The 25,181-nt window shown below is 45.5% G+C and overlaps 1 protein-coding gene across 2 annotated transcripts in view; it reads left to right on the forward strand.

Annotated features, from left to right (window-relative positions):
- Nucleotides 1-231: 231 nt before the first annotated feature.
- Nucleotides 232-25,181, forward strand: part of slco2b1 (solute carrier organic anion transporter family, member 2B1) — a 107,527-nt gene continuing 82,577 nt past the window's right edge. The window contains exon 1 of one of the 2 annotated variants that reach the window (XM_073044317.1): nucleotides 232-440. The gene's annotated coding sequence lies outside the window, so the exon portion shown is untranslated. The remainder of the gene's footprint in view (nucleotides 441-25,181) is intronic. The other variant, XM_073044316.1, reaches the window with a different exon arrangement.

The following is a 25,181-nucleotide window of genomic DNA, read 5'->3' on the forward strand; positions in this document are numbered from 1 at the left end:
CTTCCCTCCCCCTCTACCTCCCCTCCCCCTCTACCTCCCCTCCTCCTTCCCCCTCTACCTCCCCTCCCCTTCCCCCTCCCCCTCCCCTCCCCTTCCCCCTCCCCTCCCCTCCCCTCTACCCCTCCCCTTCCCCCTCCCCCTCTACCCCTCCCTTCCCTTCCCTTCCCCTCCCCCTCCCCTTCCTCTACACCCCCCACTCCCCCACCTCACCCCTCCCCCTTTCACTCCACCTCTCCTCCCCCTTCCCTCTCTCCTCACCCTCTCTCTCTCACTCCCTCCCACCGTACGCATTTCCGATTAACAAGGGGGACGTTCATGCTGGCGGGTCGGCAGAAACGTTGGTCGTCTTGGCATGAGCCGTCGACGACTCTTTCCAAACTCCGGCTGAAAGTTTCTCAACTCCCGAGCGAGAGAGAAAGAGAAAGTGGAGCGTGGGACATGTAAGTTATTCTGGCGTTTAATACCCAAGATTATTTATTACACAAATCTTTAGAAACTAAACTTTGCAAAGACTAGATAGATACGGTTCATTTTCGGAGTTTAAAAGTTGTGGAGTTGATATCATTCAACTTTACAGAGTTTACATTTCCAGTACTCCACTTCCAAAGCAAAAGCATCGATAATTGAAACTGCGTCCGAGGTGCTGCGAAGCGATACTGTAGACATACCGTATTTCGAGGGTCTCTTTTGGAACACTCGTTTCTATTTTATCCTTTTCCATAGATGCTGCCTGACTTGCTGAGGTCTTACAGCATTTTGTCTGTGTGTGTGTTTTAATATCTTCGGAGTGCTTCAGTGTCGCAGAGAAGGATAAATTCCGTGTTTACAGTTCAATTTGCTGTTTGAAGGCAGAAAAGAGCGCCGAGCACACTTCTGTTGAGCTGGGGTCTTGGACAATCTGGATCTCCCAGCCTTTTAGAAGACGACAGCCTTGTCCTAGGGTTTGAAGGCTTGCGCGCCTCAGTGACCCGGGAGGGAGAGCTATGTTGGTCGGTGTGGGTGCTCTATCTTTGGCTCATGGTAGGGTCAGCCATGCCAAACGGGTCAAAAGATAAAGACCAGACTCACGGGTCCTCCGGGTTCTGGGCTTCAGCTCACGGCTAACAACCCTGACTGGTAAAACAAAACTGTTATGGAAACAGATGCATTCTACATCTGAATGCGTCGGCGTTCCTGAGTCTCCACCTGGGCATGACTGACAGGCGTGAAAACAGCTCCAGACACCGTGAAGGAAGTCCCCAGCACCGCCAGAGTTGGAGGACCTCCATTGCGGCCCTATACACCCCAGGGTAATAGGCAGTAGGGAAGTGTGATTGGAGAAATGTTGCTTTAGCTGGAGACCCTGGCTCCCTCTTAATTAACTCTGCCATGGACTGTCCCAAGCCCGACTGCGTATGGAGTAGGTTTGGGGATGGGACTGTGATGCACCATCAATAACTCTGGGAGACGTGAGTCGAGATAGGCTTTTATTAGCTGGAAGAAAGCAGCAAGAGACCATCACACAACATCCTGGAGACGAAGGGAGGAGCAGTGCCTCCAATCGCCTTTATACAGGGGTCAGTGGGAGGAGCCACAGGAGCAGTCAGCAGGGGGGCGTGTCCAGACAGGTATATATCGTTCACCACAGACTGGCAACCCCATCACATGAAAACCCAGAACTACAGAAGCTCCAAAGACCTCATCCCTGGGAGGAAAGATCTTTGAAGATGGGCCATACCTGGGGACAACTTGAAAGACCAGTCCAAGGACAGAGGACTCCAGCGAGCCTTTGCCGCAGTGCAGGGGACAGACTAAGAAAAAGAAGAATATTCCTAATACATAGTGTTTTGTGACGGTGTGTTTACTGCTTTCGTTATATGTGGACTATAGCTGGTTGAGTGGTGTCACAGCAACAACCTTACACTCAACGTCAGCAGGACCAAAAGAACTGATTGTAGACCTCAGAAGGGGTAAGGTGAGGGAACACAAACCAGTCATCATAGAAGGATCAGAAGTGGAGAGAGTGAGCAATTTCAAGATCTTGGGTGTCACTACCTCTGAGGATCTAACCTGGGCGCAACATATTGATGCAGCTATAAAGAAGGCAAGACAGCGTCTGTATTTCATAAGGAGCTTGGGGAGATTTGCTATGTCACGAAACTCACTCGCATATTTCTCCAAATGTACCACAGAGAGCATTCTAACTGGCTGCTTCATTATCTGGAATGGGGTGGGGGGGGGGGGGCTACAACGCAGGATCGAACTAAGCTGCAGAGAGTTGCAAACTCAGTCAATTCCATCATGGGCACCAACCTCCATAGTATCCAGGACATCTTCAAGGAGCGGTGCCTCTAAAAGGTGGTGTCCATCATTAAGGGGTCCGACCGCTCTCTTCTCATTGTTACCATCAGGAAGGAGGTACAGAAGCCTGAAGGCTCGAGTTCAATGATTCGGGAAAAGCTTCTCGTCTGCCATCCAATCTTTGAATGGACATTGAGCCCATGCCCACTACCTCACTGCTTTTTCCCCCCTTTCTTTTTTGCACTACTTATTTAATTTAACCTGTATATTCCCTTTTTGCCTTGATGCTTTAGTTGGCGAGATCGGTGAGAAGTGGAGTCGTCTAAGCTTCTCTGTCTCTAAGCTTCTTGGCCTCAAAGTTGCGTGTCTCTCGGAACATTCTTGGGGACAGCGCAGAGGCCAGATCGCTCAATCGGCCCGAGAACACACCAAAAGCTGTAGATTGCCAGCTCCGACAGTACCAGAATCTCAGTTAAAGGTAAAAGAAGCGAAAGAAACAATCTTGTGGACCATCTGGAGAATGTTGCTGGTGTTAGCGTTGCTTGCTGGCGCCATCTTCTTCCGGATCTTGTTACGCCTCTCGCCTCTAACCTTGAAACTACAATGTGTCCTCTAGTTTCTGATTTCCGAACCCTGGAAAAAGAGGCAGCCCGGTAGCGCAACGCTTTACGACAGCAGCGAGCCGGGTTTAATTGCCGCCGCTGTCTGTCAGGAGTTTATATATTCTCCCCGTGATGTGTGAATTTCCTCCAGGTGCTCCAGTTTCTTCCTATGTTCCAAAGCTGTTCTGGTTGGTAGGTTAGTGGGCCATTGTAGATTGTCCCATCATTAGGCTAGGGTTAAATTATGGGTTGCTTGGCGGTGTGGCTCGAAGGGGCAGGAGGGCCTATTCTGTGCAGTATCTCAATAAATAAAATTGAAAAACAACATCCTTTCCATGCCCCTCATCGTTTTATAAACCTGTATGTGATCAAACCTCAGTCTCCTACGCTCCAGGGAGTAATACAACACAGTGGATTCTGCGCAGAACATCAGAATTCCTCCTCACCTTCGGTAGTATTTAATAGGAAGTTCTGCCTCCTGAAGACAATACCTATCATCAAAGATACCCCACCATTCGGACCGTATCATCTTCTCACAGGAGGTACAGAAGCCTGATGTCCCACGCCACCAGGTTCAGGAACAGCGACCTCCCATCAACCATTGGGTTCCTGAACCAGCCAGCAAAACAGAGTTATAGGGAGAGGTTGAATAGGTCAGTACTTTATTCCCCAGAGCGTAGGAGAATGAGTGGATGTTTGATCAGAATCAGAATCAGACTTTAATTGCCAAGTACCTATGCACATACAAGGAATTTACTTCCGGCAGATGTTGTCTCTCTGCTCATAACAATAATAATGATAAATATAAATGAAAATATAGATTATACATACAGGTAGTGCAATCCAAGTAATAGTTAGCCGACAGTTAACAGGCAGTTAACTGTTCAGCAAAGTGACCGCAGTAGGGAAAAAACTTCTCCAGTGCCTATTAGTCTTAGTCTGGAGCGCCTACCAGACGGATAGAGGTATACTTTCATTATGAGGGCATAGATAGGTTAAATTGCTGGCTGGTGGTGTAGTGGCGTCCGTACCGGACTTCGAGGCAAATGGTCCTGAGTTCAAATCCGGTCGCTCCTCGCACACTTTCCATCCGTGCTGGGCTGAGCGTTGAGCTAGCAACTCGGCCTCGTAAGAATCAGATAAATGCTGAAGAAATGGCAAGATGCGCCACAAGACACGGAGAGGAGCGCCAACAGCAGATAGGGTCAATACAAGCAAGCTTTCTCTTGGAGACTGGGTGAAACTAGAACTGGAGGTTGTGGGTTAAGGGTGGATAGTGAAATGTTTCGGGGAACAAGAAGAGGGAACTTCTTCACTCAGGGTGGTGAGAATGTTGATTGAGCTGCCAGTGGAAGTGTTGGATTTCAACATATGAATAGGTACCGGGGTGGGAGGGGTATGGAGGGCTGTGATTTGGATGCAGGACAATAAAACTGGGCGTATTAATAGTTCGACACAGATGGATCGAAGGGCCTGATTTGTGTGCTGTAGTGTTCTGTGACTCTTAAATCCTAATCTCTACAGTTTAGCAACACCATGACCTCTGATCACTGTAAGGAAATGGACATTTTTGTTGGTAGTAATTATGGTCTTCCCTGTAAAAAAAAGTATAATTTATGTTTGTTTTTCCTATGAACTGTTTATCTAATGCTCTCTTCCTGTGATGCAGCTGCATGTTCCATATTACTCTTGAACATGTACGTACTTGTGCAGATCACAAGTCACCCTTCTTTAACTCTGATTTTTTTGCAAAGATAAATTCCCTCTATCATATAACTTCCATGCTTTTCAAACGTTTGGCAGCACCATAGCATGACGGATACCGTAACACCTCAAATTTCTGTCCGAGTGTTCAGTCTTACTTTTATTGAAGAAATATAGTAACTGTTTCTTTTTCTAAAATTAATTTTTTTTTAAACAAACCATTTAAATGAATTTTATTAACACATCGAATAACTCACATTAAATACATTAAATACTTGAGAGCGTCCTGAGCAGCTGCATCACTGCCTGGTTCGGAAGTTGCACCATCTCGGATCGCGAGACCCTTCAGCGGATAGTGAGGTCAGCTGAGAAGGTCACTGGGGTCTCTCTTCCCGCCATCACGGACATTTACACTACACGCTGCATCCACAAAAGAAACAGCATTATGAAGGACCCCATGCACCCCTCATACAAACTCTTCTCTCTCCTGCCGTCTGGGAAAAGGCTCTGAAGCATTCAGGCTCTCACGACCAGACTATGTAACAGTTTCTTCCCCCAAGCTATCGGACTCCTCAATACCCGAAGCCTGGACTGACACCTTGACCTACTGTCCTGTTTATTATTTATTGTAAATGCCTGCGCTGTTTTTGTGCACTTTATGCAGTCCAGTGTAGGTCTGTAGTCTAGTGTAGCTTTCCCTTTTTTTTTATTATGTAGTTCAGTCTAGTTTTTGTACTGTGTCATGTAAACCATGGTCCTGAAAAACGTCGTCTCATTTTTACTATGCACTGTACCAGCAGTAATGGTCGAAATGACAATACAAGTTGACTTGACTTCTAACAGTAGAAAAGCGATTGGTTACAAAAGGGGATAAATAATAACAAGTTACTTTTAGAACGTGTGCTACCTTTTGTAAGAAACCCCTTCAAGAATGAATCACAGCAACTGTTTCAGTGTAGATGTTTGTGGTAATGATTTAGAATCAGAAAAATCAGCTAGGGTCTGATTCTGATTTGACATGACATTTGTTCAGAGGGATCTGGATTGAGTGAGTAACCGTGCTGGGGAATGGCAAATGGTGTTTCGTTCAACGAGTGTGTGATGTTGCATTTCTGGTAGATGAATCAGGGTGGATAGTCACAGTGAGTGGCAGGGCCTTGGAGAATGTTCTTCAATAGAGGGACGTAGGAGTGTGATTGCCCCTGAAAATGAGCTTCACAGGTAAACAGGGTTTTGTAGCTCTGGCCTTCATCAGTTAGGGCTTTGAATATTAGAGTTGAGATGCTGTGGTGAGGCCATACTGAGAATATCATCTTCAGCTTCACTCTACCATGTGCAAAAGTTACCCGTCAGTTCCCTTTGAAACCTTTTTCCCCTTTCACCTTTAATCCATGTGCTCTAGTTTCTAGTTTTAGTCTCCGCTCGTTCGTTATGTGCTGTGTTGTATGACGTGGGTGATCATGGTCTTTCCGTGACCATGACTGTTCTTGGCAAACTTTTCTACAGAAGTGGTTTATTATTAACTATTTCTAGGCAGTGTCTTTACAAGATGGGTGGCCCTAGCCATTAACAACACTCTTCAGAGATTGTCTGCCTGATGTCAGTGGTCACATAACCAGGACTTGTGATCTGCACCGGCTCCTCATACGACCATCCACCACCTGCTCCCGTGGCTTCACGTGACCCTGATTGGTGGGGGTGACGGGGGGTTAAGCAGGTGCTACATTTTGCCCCAAGGGTGACCTGCAGGCTAGTGGAGGGAAGGAGTGCCTTACACCCCCTTGGTAGAGACGTATCTCCACCCGCCTCCAAACATTGTCTAAAATGATTGATGAAGGGTCTCAGCCTTCTGTTTGTTCTCATCCATAGGTGCTGCCTGACCTGCTGAGCTCCTCCAGTACATTGTGTGCATTGCTGTAGGCTTTTAGCATCTGCAGTAGCTCTTCTGTTTACAGTGAAATGTGTCGTTTGCATCAAAACAAATCCGTGAGGATGTACTGGGGGCAGCTTGAGAGTGTCACCACACTTCCAGTATACCCAAAGCTCACTAACCCTCATCCGTTTATCTTTGGACTGTGGGAGGAAACCAGAGCACCTGGAGGAAGCCCATGTGGTTACAAGGGGAAAGTGCAAACTTCTTACAGTCAACGGTGGGAATCGACCGCCCCCATCTTACGGCTGGCACTGTAACGCATTGTGCTGACCGCTATGCTGCCGTGTTTCCTTAGAGCAGGGGTCCCCAACCTGGCATCCACAGACCTCCTCGGTTAATGGCTGGGGTCTGTGGCATAAAGAAAGTTGGGAACTCCTGCTCTAGAAAGTAGTTTGTATACAGAATGAACTGCCAGACAGCGTTAGCAGCACCTAAAAGACAGTTGGACAGGTTTGTGAATAAGAAAGGTTCAGGGAGATATGGACCAGTCTTGGGCAGCATGAAGCAAATGGGCCAAAGGGCCTGTTTCTGTGCTGAATGAATCTATAACACTAGTGGGATACAGTGCAATTAATGGGGTACACTCACAGTCAGGGGGTTCTTCTTCTTAGACCCATCATCCCCACTGGGGTTTAGGCTGCCGACAACAGCTCGCCAGAGTCCTCTGTCCTGGGCGGGTAGAAAGTTGATCGGCCCTGTGGCTTCAGTTTCACCACACAACTTCATGCGTCCTGTAGGCGAAGATCTCACCTCTCTCAGGGATGAGGATTTTGGAGCTGTGGAAAGGTCTTAGGCACCCTGGCCCTTCAGCTCATGATGATGTGCCAACATTTTAACCTACTCCAAGATCAATCTAACCCTTTCCTCCCACATAACCCTCCATTTTTCTATCATTCATGTGCCTGTCTAAGATCCTCTTAAATATCCCTGGTGTATCTGTCTCTATCACCACCCTGGCAACTCATTCCACCCACCCACTGTGTAAAGAAAAAACTTAATGTACCTCTGATATCCCCTCTCTACCTTCCTCCAATCACCTTCAAATTATGTCCCCTTGCATATTATAGTTACATGTTCCGAGATGTAGCAGAAAGCGTGTCTTTCATGCAGGTCATATAGCTTTAAGTTCAAAGTAAATTTATTATCAAGTACGTATAAGTCACCGTATACAACCCTGAGAGTCATTATTGTGTGGGGATTCTCAGTAAATTCATCGAATAATAACTATAACAGAATCATTGAAAGACGTTCAACCAGAGTGTAGAAGACAACAAACTGTGCAAATACCCCCCCAAAAAAAAGAATAAACAATAGATATTGATAACATGAGGTGAAGAGTCCTTGAAACTGAGTCCTCAGTTTGTGGTAACAGGTCAGTGACGGGGCAAGTGAAGTTATTCCCTCTGGTTCAGGAGCCTGGTGGGGAGGGTTAACAACTGTTCCTGAACCTGTTGGTGTGAGTTCCGAGGCTCCTGTACCAGCTTGATGGCAGCAGTGAGAGGAAAGCATGACTGGGTGGTGAGGGTCCCTGATGATGGATGCTGTTTCCTGAGAAAGTGTTTCATGTAGCTGTGCTCAGTGTTTGAGTGGGGAGGGTTTGATCCGTGATGGACTGGGCCATATCCACTGTTTTTTCACAGATGTGCCATGGAGAGCTTTCCAATTGGTGGCATCACCGTCTGGTCTGGAGGGGCCACTGCACAGGATCAAAAAAAGCTGCAGAAATTTGTAAACGCAGTCAGCTCCATCATGGGCACTGGCCTCCCCAGCATGGGGGACACATTCAAAAGGTGATGCCTCAAGAAGACGGCATCCATCATTATGGGCCCTCATTACCCACATCATGCCCTCCTCTCATTACTACAATCGGGGAGGGGGTACAGGAGCCTGAAGACACACTCTCAACACTTCAGGAACAGCTTCTTCCCCTCTGCCATCTGATTTCTGAATGGACAATGAATCCATGAACACTACCTCACTAAATTTGCTCTCCTTTTGCAATACTTACTCAATTTATGCAAGTACTTAATTGGGTGGCGAGGTGGAGATACGTCTCTACCAAAGGAGGTGTAGGTTGCTCTTTCACTCCGCTAGCCTGCAGGTCACCCTTGGGAAAGGTGTAGCACCTGTTTAGCCCGCCGATCAGGGTCACGTGAAGCCAGGAGAGCAAGCTTGGCGGATGGTCGTATGAGCAGCCGGTGCATAATACAAGTCCTGGTTATGTGACCACTGACACCAGGCAGACAATCTCTGAAGAGTGCAGATAATGGCTGGGGTCATCCGTCTTGTAAAGACACTGTCCAGAAGAAGACAAAGGCAAACCACTTCTGTAGAAAAATTTGTCAAGAGCAGTCATTGTCATGTAGACCATGATCACCCATGTCGTATGACCCAGCACATAACGATGATGGTGTACTTATTATTGTAATTTATAGATATTTAATGTGTTACAATGTACTGCTGCCACAAAACAACAAATGTCATGACATTAGTCAGTGATACTAACCTTGATTCTGAACATTTAGACCTGGTGATGGCGAAGGTATGGTGATCATATTCCTAAATTGGGATAGTGTGTTGTTTGAAATTGCTGGTCTATAGCCACAAATTAAGAAAACATTTGTATGCCAATATTCTTTGCAAAAACCACGCAGTGTAAATATTTTAAATATTTTGTGCAGCATAAAACATCTTAGGAATTACTGGATGGTACAACGTGCCCTTTGATAACTTAGCAAAAAGGAAGGAAGTTGTAGATTTGTGAAACTTCGGTTAGGCCACAGCTGGAGAATTGTATTCCGTTCTGTGTGCCCCATTATGGGAAGGTTGTCGAGGCTTTGGAGGGGTTTACAAAGCTGCTGCCTGGATTAGGGGGCATGAGCTATCATGAGAGGTTGGACAAACTTGGGTTGTTTTCACTGACTGAGGGGGAGATCTGATAGAGTTTTATAACATTATGAGAGGCATAAATAAAGTAAACAGTGTCTTTTTCCCAGGATTGAAATATCTAATACAAAAGGGCGTGCATTTAATGTGACAGGGTAATTTCAAAGAAGATGTGAGTGGCAGGCTTTTTTACCCAGAGAGTGGTAGGTGCCTGGAATACACTGCCTGGGGTGGGGGTAGAGGCAGATATATCAGGTATTTTTAAGAGACATTTAAAAGGCACATGAATTAGCACAGTACAGCACAATGACAGGCCATTTGGCCCACAATGTTATGCCGAACAAATTAAATTAGTAATCAAAGAACATTATTTAGAATATAAAAGCAAGGAGATAATCCCAAGGCTTTATAAGACACTAGTCAGGCCATACTTGGAGTACTGTGAACAGTTTTGGGCTCCATATTTCAGAAAGGATGTGGTGTCATTGGGGAGAGTCCAGGGGAGGTTCACAAGGATGATTCTGGGAATGAAGGGGTGTTTGGCAACTTTGGGCCTGTACTCACTGGAATTTAGAAGAATGTGGGGTGATCTCATTGAAACCTACCAAATGTTGAAAGGACTGGAGAGGATGTTTCTTGTGGTGGGGGTATCCAGAATTAGAGGGCACAACCTCAAAATTGAGGGATGGCCTTTTAGAACAGAGTTAAAGAGGAATTATTTCAGCCAGAGAGTAGTGAATCTTTGGAATGCTCTGCCACAGACTGCAGTGGAGGCCGTGTCCTTGGGTATGTATAAAGCAGACTTTGATTGTTTCTGAACAGTCAGGGCATCAAAGGATATGGTGAGAAGGCCGGTGTATGGGGTTGAGTGGGATCCGGGATCAGCCATGATGGAATGGCAAAGCAGATTCGATGGGCTGAATGGCTTAATTCTGCTCCTACGTCTTATGCTCTTATGGCTAACTAATCTCTTCTGGAGACACAATGTCCAAATCCTTCCTGTGTGCTATCAGTCTACACTGATTCTGAAGTCTGTTTCTTCGACCATTTGGCAAGAACGAAGATATTTCCATCATTTGATTCCACCGCCCTTGCCTCACGCCTGTTCACTGATTTGCAGATTTTAGTTCTTTCTAGCCAACAGTGGGGTGGTGAAGAAGGCATTTGGTACATTTGCCTTCATCAATCAGCACAGTGAGTACAAAATGTGGGATGTCATGTGGTGACTCTACAAGCCATTGGTGGAACCATTCTAGTTGCCCAGGTAGAGGAAGGATGTGATAAGCTGGAAAAGGATTCACAAGAGACTGAAGAGCTTGAGTAATAAGGAGAGTTGTGATAGGCTGGGACTGTTTCCATGGAGTCTAGGAGACTGAGGGGTGACCTTCGAGGTTTATAAAGGCAGGAGGGTTGTAGATAAGGCGAATGATCACAGCTTCCACATAATGCTAGCAAGGGTGGATGGTATCACTGAAAGTTGGAGGCTGATGTGTGTTGTGAGCAGCTAACTGAGAAAGGATATGCTGGCAGCAGAGAGAGTCAGGAGGAGGTTTACAAGAATAATCCAAAAAATGAAAGTGTTGGCTCTGGGCGTGTCCTCGCTTGAGTTCAGAAGAATGGGGGGGGGGGGAACTCTCATTGAAACCTATCAAATATTGAATAGATAGATTTTTATATAGATAGAGAGGACATTTCCTATAGTGGGGGAGTCTAAGACCAAAGCGCACAGTCTCAGAATAGCGGAGTGTCCCTTTAGATGAAAGATGAGGAGCAATTTCTTTAGCCAAAGGGTGGTGAATCTGTGGAATTCATTGTCAAAGGTTGAGTCATTGGGTACATTTAAAGTTCAAAGTAAATGTTATTATCAAAGTACATAAATGTCACTATACAACCCTGAGATTCATTTTCCTGTGGGCATACTAAGCAAATCTATAGAATAGTAATCATAACAGGGCCATTGAAAGATCAAGCAGAGTGCAGAAGACAACAAACTGTGCAATTGCAAATATAAATAAATAGAGATAAATATCAAGAATGTGAGGTAATGAGATAAAAAGTCCTTAAAGTGAGATCATTGGCTGTGGGAACATTTCAATGATGAGGCCAGTGAGTGTAGTTATCCCCATTTATTCAAGAGCCTGATGGTTGAGGGGTAGGAACTGTTTTTGAAGCTGGTGGTGCGGGTCCTGAGGCTCTTGTACCCTCTACCTGATGGCAGCAGCGAGAAGAGAGCACGGCCTGGGTGGTGGGATACCTGGTGATGGATGTTGCTTTCCTACAACAGCATTTCACGTAGATGTGGTCAATGGTGGGGAGGGCTTTACCTGTGATGTACTGGGCCAAGTCCACTACCTTTTGTAGCATTTTCCGTTCAAAGGCATCAGTGCTTCAATACCAGACCATAATGCAGCCAGTCAAAACACTCTCCACTACGCATCTATAGGGGTTTGTCAAAGTTTCATATGTCATGCCGAATCTCTGTGGACTCCCTAGGAACTTGATCCATTGGCGTGCTTTCTTCTCAGTTACAATTATAACACCCAAGAATTTAAAGTTGCTAATCCTCTCCACGTCTGATCCTCCGATGAAGACTGGCTCATGGACCTGGTTTCCCTCCAATCAGTTCCTTGGTCTTGCTGACGTTGAGTGAGAGGTTGTTGGTATTACACCACTCGGCCAGATTTTCAGTCTCCCTCCTGTGTGCTGATTCGTCACCACCTTTGATTTGGCCTCCAACAGTGGTATCATCAGCAAGCTTGAATATGGCAGTGGGGCTGTGCTTAGCCACACAGTCATACTTTGATAGGTCTTGGTTAGTAAGGATGTTAAAGGTTATGGGGAAAAGGCAGGAGAATGGGGTTGAGAGGGGAAATATATCATCCATGGTCAAATAGCAGAGTGGACTGGATGGGCTGAATCGAGTTTTAGTCTGCACCTATGTGTTACGCTCTTACGGTCAGGTCTTTTCTCAGCCTCTGCTGCTCCTGAGAAAGCAACTCGAGATTGTCCAGCCTGTCCTTGTACCTCATACTCTGTAATCCTGACAACATCCCAGTCAATCTCCGCTGCACCCTCTACAAAGCCTCCACATCGTTCTTGTGATAGGGGAGACTGGAACTGAATGGTGTGGGAAAGGGCCTTGGAGGAACAGATCCTGGAAAACCGGTTCTGGGCTTTCTTCCTCATCCCGAAGACGCCCAGTTGGAAGTTAATTAACTGTTGCAAGAGAGTGGGCGAGTTTGGCATCAACAATCATTCCACAGTTTAGCTATTATAGAAACATAGAAAATAGATGCAGGAGTAGGCCATTTGGCCCTTCGAGCCTGCACCGCCATTCAGTATGATCATGGCTGATCATCCAACTCAGAACCCTGTACCTGCTTTCTCTCTATACCCCCTGATCCCTTTAGCCACAAGGGCCATATCTAACTTCCTCTTAAATATAGCCAATGAACCGGCCTCAACTGTTTCCTGTGGCAGAGAATTCCACAGATTCACCACTCTCTGTGTGAAGAAGCTTTTCTTCATCTCGGTCCTAAAAGGCTTCCCCTTTATCCTTAAACTGTGACCACTCGTTCTGGACTTCCCCAACATCGGAAACAACCTTCCTGCATCTAGCCTGTCCAATCCCTTTAGAATTTTATACATTTCAATAAGATCCCCCCTCAATCTTCTAAATTCCAGTGAGTATAAGCCTATTCAATCCAGTCTTTCTTCGTATGAAAGTCCTGCCATCCCAGGAATCAATCTGGTGAACCTTCTCTGTACTCCCTCTATGGCAAGAATTTCTTTCCTCAGATTAGGGGACCAAAACTGCACACAATACTCTAGGTGTGGTCTCACCAAGGCCTTGTACAACTGCAGTAGAACCTCCCTGCTCCTATACTCGAATCCTTTTGCTATGAATGCCAACATACCATTTGCCTTTTTCACCGCCTGCTGTACCTGCATGCCCACTTTCAATGACTGGTGTACAATGACACCCAGGTCTCGTTGCACCTCCCCTTTTCCTAATCGGCCGCCGTTCAGATAATAATCTGTTTTCCTGTTCTTGCTGTAAGGGACCTACATTTGTCTTAACCAATCTTTTTCTTTTCACATATCTATAAAAGCTTTTACAGTCAGTTTTTATGATCCCTGCCAGCTTTCTCTCATAATCTTTTTTCCCTTTCGTAATTATCCTCTGACTTTTCTTGTTATCAAGATATTTTTGCCAACAGAACTGCCGCTCACTAGGTTTTTTGTTTCTCGTACCATTCCCTGTTAATTCTAGAAACTGTGTGTGAAAATTCCAGGAGATCAGCAGTTTCTCAGATACGCAAAGCACCCTGAATAGCACCAACAATTATTCCACGGTCAAAGCACTTTGTAATATGTAAAACATAAATTACGACAAGAAATGCATTCGCACAAACTCAAACACACTCTCGCACGGACTCACATGTATACACTATATACACTCTGGCTATTATCAAGCCAAAGTTCTAAGTGAATTTATTATCAGAATACATATGATTAAGGCTACTGTTGGATTGGGTTGACCATTGATAGTGTGGCCTAGCTGTCTACATGATACACAAGCCTGGGCAGTACGATATGGAGAGCAAGCTGTTGCCCACGCAGCAGGCACCCCCCCCCCCCCCTCCACCCAGTTCTGGATTTTCCCTCGGGGTTTACTCCTGAAGCCTTTTCCATGAGTGGGTATAGCTGCAAGGCAGCGGAGGTTTGAGATCGGAATTTTCCTTCTCCTAGATGAGCTGCCAACCATAAGCCCCAACTGTCCAAAGTGACTGGTTTAAACACGCCAGTAATCCACATTTGTCCTTTCTCCCATCAGTAGAAATGGTTCTGTGACGGCCAGGAGCTGGACTTGGTTGTCAGAGGCTATTTGAGGCGCACGCTTATACCTACACACTCTCCTACCTTTGACAGCTTTAAGGAGCCACAAAGTACATATATGTCACCATTTACTGTACAACTCCAGAGATTCATTTACTTTCAGGCAATCGCAGTAAGTACAAAGAAACGCAATAGAATCAATGAAAGAAAATATCCAACAGGATGGACAAATGTGCAAAAGGCAACAAACTGCGCAAATACGAAGAACAAAAATGATGAAATAATAATAAATAAATAAATAAGCAATAAATATCGAGAATATAAGAGGAAGAGTCCTTGAATGTGAATCTGCAGTTTGTGAATCCGTTCAGTGTTGGGGTGAGTGAAGTTACCCACGCTGGTTCAAGAGCCTGATGGTTGAGGGTAATAACTGTTCCTGAACCTAGTTGTGTGGGTCCTGAGGCTCCTGTAAGACCTTCCTCTGGTGGACCATGGGAGAATGGCCAAAGGGATTGCTCCATATCGCATTGCGGGTGGTTTCTCAATCACATTTCTATGAATTTGGATTCTTGGGCTAGATTGCTTTGGAAAGCACAGTTTAAGGTACTTCCATTAAGCAGAGATCTGGAACTGGTCAAGATATGTCAGCTGTGGGAAAGAAAACATCTACTTTAGGAGGGGAAGTTTTTCTTTTTCAGCAATATTTTGTGGATTTATCATCAGCAGTTACAGCAAAGTTGAGGCCTTTTGGCCTCTTGGCTGCATGCTAGCATTTATTATCCCATAACAGTTACCTCCCACCTGTTTCCGTCACCCTCTCTCCATCCCCAATTCCCATACGAAGGCACGCCTGCGGCTCGACTTCACTAGCAGTTTGAGGAGATCCGGTATGGCAGCAACAACTCTTGCGTGTTTCCATTGATACACAGTCTGACTGGTTGCATTACCTTCTGGTACGGAGTCTCCGATACATAGGAGGCTGCAGAGGGTTGTAGATTTGGCCATTGCTCCATCATGGGCACAAGCCTCCACACCATCGAGACCATTTTCAGAAAGAGGGTGTCCCGAGAAGACGGCATCCATCATTAGAGAGCCTCACCATCTAGAACATGCCCTCTTGCCATTGCTACCATCAGGGAGGGGGTATAAGAGCCTGAAGACAGACAGGAACAGATACTTCCCTTCTGATTTCTGAATGGTCCTTAAACCCATGACCACAATCAGACTATGTAACAGTTTCTTCCCCCAAGTCATCAGACTCCTCAATACCCAGAGCCTGGACTGACACCAACTTACTGCCCTCTATGTGCCTATTGTCTTGTTTATTATTTATCGTAATTCCTGCACTGTTTTGTGCATTTTATGCAGTCCTGGGTTGTTTTTACGTAGTTCATTGTAGTTTTTGTACTGTTTCAAATAGCACCATGGTCCTGAAAAACGTTGTCTCATTTTTACTGTGTACTGTACCAGCAGTTATGGTCGAAATGACAATAAAACGTGACTTGACTTGACTTGAGCACGATCTTGCTATTCCTCCTTTCCGCTCATTTATTGTTGTAATTGATTGTTTTTTATGTATTGCAAATTTCACAGCATACACCGGTTTTCTACAGGAGAAGCCATTGCCTTCTCCTGGGCCGTGTCTTTACAAGACGGGTGATGCCAGCCGTTATCAATACTCTTCAGAGATTGTCTGTCTGGTGTCAATGGTCACATAACCAGGATTTATGATACGAACCACCCGCTCATACGACCATCCATCATCTGCTCCCGTGGCTGCACATGACCCTGATCCAGAGGGTGGGGGGGTGGGGATTTGCTGAGCAGGGTGCTACACCTTGTCCAAAGGTGAAGCGGAGGGGAGGAGCGCACTGCACCTCCTTTGGTAGAGACGTATCTCCACCCCACCACCTGCTATACACCTCCATCAAGTCCGGTCTCTGGCTGTCCACGTGGTCTGTGCCCTTCATAATTTACAGCGTGGAAAAGGCCTTCCTGCTTTTAAACCACTCTGCCCAACAATCCTAGCCCAATCACAGGACAATTTGCAATGATCAATTAACCTACCCACTGGTACGTTCTTTGACTGTGTGAGGAAAGCAGAGCACCCGGAGGAAACGCACGTGGCCACAGGGAGAACATGCCAACTCCTTACAGGCAGCAGTGGGAATTGAACCTGGGTCACTGGCACTGTAAAGTGCTGTGCTAACCACTACAGTAGCGTGCTTGGGGCGTCAGAGCTCGGAGTTCAATCCCTGTGTCTTCTTCCTACGTCCTCGCCACGGAATGCGTGGGTTTCCATCGGGTGCTCCAGTTTCCTCCCACAGACCAAAGACATACCTGTTGTAGGTTAATAGGTCATTGTGTATTAAATAGGTGTTCTTTTGGCAGTGTGGTTCGGAGGACCAGAGAGGTCTGTTCCATGCTGTCTCTAATAAATAAATAACCCAAATCTCTTAAATATCGCTAATGTATCTGCCTCTGTCACTAGCCATGGATATGATCCACTCACTCTGGAAAAAGCAATTTTCATTCGACATCTCCCCTGTCCTTTCCTCCAATCATCTTAAAATTCTGCCTTTTTGTATTAGCCATTTCCACTGTGGGATTACAGGATCTGTGCCTCTTGTCTTGTACACCTCTATCAAGTCAACTCTCATCCTCTTTTCGCCCAAAGAGAAAAGCCCGAGCTCACTCAGACATGCTCTCGAATCCTGATAAACTACCCGTAGAAAATAAACCAGAGTTGACACTATTACACCATCTAGGTTCTGACACACGACGTATAATTTGACAAGGAATAAACCCCTCGAGAGAGAGGCAGAGCTGGGCAAACAGTTGCAGGGAAAATGGTTTGGATACAAAGCCATGTTAGGTCTCTCTCTGTAAGGTGATCAAAATCTACTCTGTCCACGTTCAAACTGACTGCAGTAAACTTATAACATTGGATACAAGTGTGTCTTCTCAGAGCAACACACTCAAAATGCTGGAGGACCTCAGCAGGTCAGGCAGCATCTGTGGAAATGAATAAACAGTTGACGTTTTGGGCCATGACCCCTCTTCTGGACCCCTGAGAACCTCTTCACCTGCCCTCTAATTTCCCCCACCTCTTCTCTTTCTCCCACTCTCCTGTCAGATTCCTTCTTCAGCCCCTTAACCTTTTCCATCTATCACCTCCCAGCTTCTTACCTCATCCTCCCCTCCTCTGCCCCACCCACCCACCTTCCCCGCCTCACCTTCTTATTCCAGTTTCTTCCCCCTTCCTTTCCAGCCCTGATGAAGGTTCTTGGCCAAATACGTCAACTATTTAATCCCCTCCGTAGATGCTGCCTGACCTGTTGGGTTCGTCCAGCATGGAGTGTGTGATGACGTACTCATACAATTTCACCTACCTACAGGAAAGATAACAGTAAGATTGAATGAATACAGAGGAAAAAAAATAATGATGCTAGTGGGACTGGAGGGCTTGAGTTATAATGAAAGGTTGAATAGGTTAGGACTTTACTCCTTAGCATAAGAGATTGAGAGGAGATTTGACAGAGGTATACAAAATTATGAGGGGTACAGATAGGGTAAATGCAAACAGGCTTTTCCACTGAGGTTGGGTGAAACTAGAGCTAGAGGTCATGGGTTAAGGGTGAAAGGTGAAATATCGAATTGAATTGAATAATCGTTATTGTCATTATACATAGACACAATGAAACTCTGTTTGGCTTCCTCTCAGGAAATTAAATAAAGCAGTAGATAAAAACAAGACAGTAATAGAAAAACTGTATTAAATAGATAAGTAGCAGAAAATAAAGTTGCAGCAGCACCAGAATATCACAGTAATACACAAAGTGCCATTAGTGCAAGTATTTGAGTCCTTGTGTGTGCTCACAGTTTCAGTCATTGTTCTGTGGAAGTGGTGTGATGGAGGGTGGCGTTCCCCTTAAAAATATTTAAGGGGAACATGAAGAGGAACTTCTTCATTCAGAGGGTGGTGAGAATATGAAGCGAGCTGCCAGTGGAAGTGGAACCAGGTTCGATTTCAACATTCAAGGTAAGTTTGGATATGTACATGGATGGGTGGGGTATGGAAGGCTGTGATTCAGGTGCATGTCAACAGGATTGGGCAGAATAATAGTTTGTCATGGACTAGATGGGCCAAAGGGCCTGTATTTGTGCTGTTGCGCTCTGTGACTTTGTTAGAATTGAACCTGCATCCACCACTTCTGCTGACTTAATGGTTCTCCTTTCCCAAGGAGAGTACTATAGATGGCGACGTGGTGTATCGGTTGGCATAACACGATTACAGGCCCGAGACCCGGGTTCAATTCATTCTGCTGTCTGTAAGGAGTTTGTGTGGTCTCCACGTGACCGTGTTGGTTTCCTCTAGGTGCTCTGGTTTCCTCTCATAGTCCAAGGACATTTGGGTTAGTAAATCAATTGGTCACGTGGATGTGATTGGGCGGCGCAGGATCGTTGGGCCCTAAGGACATGTTACTGTGCTGTATCTCTAAATAAATTAGAAGTTTATACTTGGGGCCATGAAGCCCTCAACTGTCAACACAGGGTGGGGATAGAGGGGTGTACACTGTCCTGCTTCCTAAAGTAAATACCCAGCTTATCACAGACAAAATGCTGGAGGAAATGAGGTCAGGCAGCATCTACGGAAATAAATAAATAGTCGATGTTTCAGGCAAGACCCTTCATCTGGATTTGAGAAGAATAAACGGTCGACATTTCAGGTGGAGACATTTCATTAGGACTGGAAAGGAATAAGCCATTGATGTTTTGGGCCGAAACCTTTCATCAGTAGTTGGCCGGAAACATCGACTATTTATTTCTGTAGATAATACCTGACCTTCTGAGTTCCTCCGGCATTGTGTGTGTTCCTCTGGACTTCCAGCATTTGCAGAATCTCTTGTGTCAACAACTAGTTCTTTTGTTGATATTGTGGCTGTGGCTCTGGCACTTGGCCTCTGGGCTCTCTGCCACAATGTGAAGGGTTTACAGCAACATCAGAATTTATTTGCCATTTTCTGCCAGTGATCCCTTTAGCTCATCCACCTTCCCTTCTGCCGCTCCATGGGGGGCCCTGTCCCAATTTCACAAGAAAGGTTTACAAGTGAATTCTAGGAAAATTCCACTCTTCTTGTGTCAGCCCACAGTAACATGTCTCATCAGAATCAGTATAGATATTCTGTTTTGTAACTTGAAAACATTAAACTAATTCAAAGGAAGACACGGGAGTCCGGAATGCACGTTTATCTTTCAGTTTACTTTAAGTGGGGCGTGCACGTGTTACGTGGTAGCGTGATGACATATGCAATTAATGTATTTTAACAAATAGTCTCTAATGAATTACATAAATGAACAAGAATACTTAAACTATATACATGTACACACACTCAGAGGATTACTCAAATATTATTTAAATATTAAATACAGAACAGCCCAAGTTTTTGATTTCCCATATGTTGTGAAATTTAAATTTGTTGGTTTGTGGCTGCAGTATACGGCGGTACATTGCGACACACACAAAATGCCGAAGGAACTCAGCGGGTACGGCAGTGTCTATGGAAATGATTGAACTGTTGAGGTTTTGGGCCAAGACCTTTCATCTGCAGAATCCCTTGCATCTCTCTGTTTATGACCTCTGGTTTTATTTTCAACTTTATTATTTTTGCTTCTTATTTTTAACTGAATTTATTTTCATATTTACAGCATTTTAAATTAATCATCATCAGCATGTTGACATATTTAATAGAACTGGTGATGACCCAAGTTTAATCCTGTCCTTTGAGTTTATTTTAAATTAAGATTTATTAATATATTTACATTATTCTTAATTCTGTGTGGATAAGCAGTCATCAGATTAAAACATAACAGAGATAGCAGAGGTACTTAATGAATACTTTGCTTCAGTATTCACTACAGAAAAGGATCTTGGCGATTGTAGGGATGACTTACAACAGACTGAAAAGCTTGAGCATGTAGATATTAAGGAAGAGGATGTGCTGGAGCTTTTGGAAAGCATCAAGTTGGATAAGTCACCACGATGGAAGAGATGTACCCCAGGCTACTGTGTGAGGCGAGGGAGGAGATTGCTGATGATCTTTGATTCATCTTGCATCATCAATTGGGACGGGAGAGGTTCCGTAGGATTGAAGGGTTGCAGATGTTGTTCCTTTATTCAAGAAAGGGAATAAAGAGCCCAGGAAATTAAAGAGCAGTGAGTCTTTCTTCAGTGGTTGGTAAGTTGATGGAAAAGATCCTGAGAGGCAGGATTTATGAACATTTGGAGAGGTATAATATGATTAGGAATAATCAGCATGGCTTTGTCAAAGGCAGGCCGTGCCTGACGAGCATCATTTTAATTTTTTGAGGATATGACTAAACACATTGATGAAGGTAGAGCAGTCAATGTAGTGTATATGCATTTCAGCAAGGCATTTGATAAGGTGCCCCATGTAAGGCTTATTGAGAAAGTAAGGAGGCATGGGATCCAGGGGGACATTGCTTTGTGGATCCAGAACCGGCTTGCCCACAGAAGGCAAAGAGTGGTTGTAGATGGGTCATATTCTGCATGGAGGTCAGTCACCAGTGGAGTGCCTCAAGGATCTGTTCTGGGACCCTTACTCTTTGTGATTTTTATAAATGACCCGGATGAGGAAGTGGAGGGATGGGTTAGTAAGTTTGCTGATGACACAAAGGTTGGGGGTACTGTGGATAGCGTGGAGGGCTGTCAGAGGTTACAGCGAGACATTGATAGGATACAAAACTGGGCTGAGAAGTGGCAGATGGAGTTCAACCCAGATAAGTGTCAGGTGGTCATTTTGGTAGGTCAAATATGATGGCAGAATATAATAATGGTAAGACTCTTGGCAGTGTGGGGGATCAGAGGGATCTTGGGGTCTGAGTCCATAGGACACTCAAAGCTGCTACACAGGTCAACTCTGTGGTTAAGAAAGCATATGGTGCATTGGCCTTCATCAACCATGTGGTTGAGTTTAAGAGCCGAGAGGTAATGTTGCAGCTATATAGGACCCTGGTCAGACCCCACTTGGAGTACTGTGCTCAATTCTGGTCGCCTCACTACAGGAAGGATGTGGAAACCATAGAAAGGGTGCAGAGGAGATTTACAAGGACGTTGCCTGGATTGGGGAGCATGCCTTATGAGAATAGGTTGAGTGAACTTGGCCTTTTCCCCTTGGAGTGACTGAGGATGAGAGGTGACCTGATAGAGGTGTATAAGATGATGAGAGACATTGATCGTGTGGATAGTCAGAGGCTTTTTCCCAGGGCTGAAATGGCTTGCACAAGAGGGCATAGTTTTAAGGTGCTTGGAAGTAGGTACAGAGGAGATGTCAGGGGTAAGTTTTTTACGCAGAGAGTGGTGAGTGTGTGGAATGGGCTGCTGGCGACGGAGGTAGGGGCGGATACGATAGGATCTTTTAAGAGACTCCTGGAGGCGTACATGGAGATTAGACAAATAGAGGATATGGGTGACCCAAGTTAATTTCTAAGGTAAGGACATGTTTGGCCCAGCTTTGTGGGCTGAAGGGCCTGTATTGTGCTGTAGGGTTTTCTATGCTTCCATAAGAATCTTTGTCCAGGATATATGCATAGAGTAATATAATACTGTACAGTGGCCCTCTGCTGGTTGAGGACAACCATGGATGTTGCATCCTAGCTACAGTATCTATGTTGGTGCAGTGCCGTCTGTGGCTGACGAGACATCAATAAGTTATCTCCATAAGACATAGGAGCAGGATTGGGCCATTCAGCTCATCAACCCTGCTCTGCCATTTCATCATGGCTGATCCATTTCTCTTGCAGCCTCAATCTCCTGCCTTCTCCCCATAACCTTTTACACCTTTTCTAACCAATCTACCCAATGACTTGGCCTCCATAGTTGTCTGTGGCAACAAATTCCACAGATTCACCAGCCTCTAGCTAAAGACATTCCTCCTCATCTCTGTTCCAAATGGATGTTGCCTGGATTGGAGAGCATGCTTTATGATAGTAGGTTGAGTGAACTCAGCCTTTTCTCCTTGGAGCGACGAAGGATGAGGTGTATAAGAAGATGAGAGATATTGATCATGTGGATAGTCAGAGGCTTTTTCCCCAGGGCTGAAATAGCTCACGTGAGGGGGCATAGTTTGGAGGTGCTTGGAAGTAGGTTCAAGGGAGATGTCAGAGGTAGGTTTTTCACACGGAGAGTGGTGGGTGGGTGGAATACATTGCCGGTGAAGGTGGTGGAGGCAGATACAATAAGGTATTTTAAGAGACTCTTAGATAGGTACACGGAGCTTAGAAAAATAGAGTGCTGAGCGGTAGGGGAATTCGAGGCAGTTTCTAGAGTAGGTTACATGGTCGGCACAGTATTGTGGGCTGAAGGGCCTTTAGATTTCTATGTTTCTAAATGGACATCCCTCTATTATGAGGCTGTGCCCTCTGGTCCTAGACTCACCCACCATGGGAAACATCCTCTCCATATTCAGTCTATCTAGACCTTTCAACATTCAATAGGTTTCGATAAGATCCCCCCTCATTTTTCTAAACTACAGTGAGTAAAGGCCCAGAGCCATCAAATGCTCCTCATACAATAAGCCTTTCACTCCTGGAATCATTTCCATCTCATCTCTGCTGGAGATGCAGTGTTCTTTTCTGTGGGCCTCTTTCAGAAATGTTTCCTCAGCTGACTGAAGGTGTTGTTTGAGGGTGTGCTTCTCCATCTGGTGTGGTCGGCTGCACGTTCCTCCCGGGACTCATTGTTGATGTCCAGCACCTTCCTGCCCTGATTGCAGACATCCTTGTAGAGCAGTTGCGGGTGGCCAGTGCTTCTCATTCCTGAATGCAGCTCACCATAGAACATGTCTTTTGGAATGCGGCCGAACGGCAGACGTGGCCCAGCCAGCGCAGTCAATGCTGCCTGAGCAGCCGGTATGTGCTAGGGAGGCCGGCAAGAGAAAGAAACTCAGATCTCTGTCTTCAGGAGGTGCCCAAGATGTGATGAAGGCACCTTAAGTGGAAGGTGCTGACCTTCTGCCCTGCTCAGGGTATATTATCCAGGTCTCATTCCCATACAGCAGTGAGCTAGTGACACAAGAATTGCACACTGCCATCTTTGTTTTGATTGAGAACTTGAAGTTCTCCCAGACTCATGTGGTGAGGCAGGCAAGAGCTGTTACAGCCTTCCCAATGTACTTGTCAATTTCTGTGTGCAAGGAGATGTTGTCACAGATGATGAACCCCTGTTTGTAGTTATCAGTGGTAATGACTGGTGATGCCTCCACGTCTTGTCTCAGGACTTTAGTCTTTTTCAGGCTGATAATCAGACCAAATTCCTTGCAGACTTGGGAGAAGTGATCCATCAGGCTCTGGAGGGGCTGTGGAGTGTGGGTTCTGACTGCTGCATCATCGGCAAACAGCATGTCTCTGATCATGGTCTCGCGCAGTTTGGTTTTGGCTTTTTGGTGGGCGAGGTTAAAAAGCCTGCAATCTGATCTAGTATGGAGCTAGATCCCCTCCGTTACGGTGCCAAATGTGTGCCTCAGGAGGAGGGCAAAGAAGATCCCGAAGCGCACTGGGGCAAGAACACAGCCCTGCTTGATGCCACCTGTAAGGTCAAGGGGCTCTGAAGAGCTGCTGTTACACTGCGCTATTCCCTTCACGTTGCTGTGGAAGGATTTCATTATGCTCTGTAGCCTTGATGGGCAGCCTACCTTAGAGAGGATCTGAAAGAGCCCATCTCTGTTGACCAAGACAAACGCCCTGGTGAGATCAATAAGTGCAAAGTAGAGGGGCTTTTTATGTTCTCTGCACTTCTCCTGGAGTTGGTGGAGAGAGAAAATCATGTCCATAGTTGACCTTCCAGCACGGAAGCCTCTCTAGGACTCCAGGGAGGCACATTCAGCCAACTTCTGGTGGTGGACCAAGAAAACTTGGACAAAGACCTTGCCTATAACACTCAAGAGGGAGATGCCCCTGTAGTTGTTACAGTTCGTTCTCTCACCTTTGTTTTAATGGAGGGTAATGATCTTGGTGTCCTTCATAACCTGTGGTACAACACAGTAGTAATGAGAAATACCAGATCTACTGTCTCCATATTTTAAAAAAAACATCAGCAAGGATCCCCACCATCCAGGCCATGCTCTCTCCTCACTCCCACCATCAGGCAGGAGGGACAGGAGCCTTAGGTCCCACACCGCCAAGTTCAGGAACAGTTATTACCCCTCAACCATCAGGCTCCTGAACCAGCATGGATAACTTCACTCGCCTCACCTCTAAACTGATTCCACAGCCTATAGACTCACTTTCAAGGACTCTACAACTCGTGTTCTCAATATTATTTATTACTGATTTATTATTATTATTTTGTTTTTCTTTTTGTATTTGCAGAATTTGTCATCTTTTGTAAATTGGTTGTTTGTCAGTCTTTGTGTGCAGTTATTCATTGGCTCTATTGTGTTTCTTCGTATTTACTGTGAAAGCCAGCAAGATGGATAAGTGATGGTGTAATCCCAGTGTATTAGGGCGCCATGTTAGTTTAGCGATTGGAGTTCAGAGTTCAATCCCAGCATCCTTTGTATGGAGCTTCTGCATCCTCCCTGTGGAACACGTGGGTGCTCCAGTTCCCTCTCACAGTCCAAAGGTGTATCAAGAAGGTCATTGTAAATTGTCCCTTGATTAGGTTAGGGTTAATTGGGTTGTGGGGTTGCTGGGGCAGCATGCCTCAAAGGGCCCGAAGGTCCTACTCCGCACTGTATCTCTAAGTAAAATTAAAATTAAATGTCTATTGGAGAAGTTATAACCATGGCTCTATTTCATTAGGAGTTTGTAGAGATTTGGTATATCACCAGACACTTGCAGTTTCTATAAATGTATTCTGACCGGTTGCATCATCGCCTGGTACAGAATCTCGAATGCGCAGGATCAGAAAAAAGCTG

Source organism: Hemitrygon akajei, chromosome 4 (genome assembly GCF_048418815.1).
Source record: "Hemitrygon akajei chromosome 4, sHemAka1.3, whole genome shotgun sequence".
Lineage (NCBI taxonomy): Eukaryota > Metazoa > Chordata > Chondrichthyes > Myliobatiformes > Dasyatidae > Hemitrygon > Hemitrygon akajei.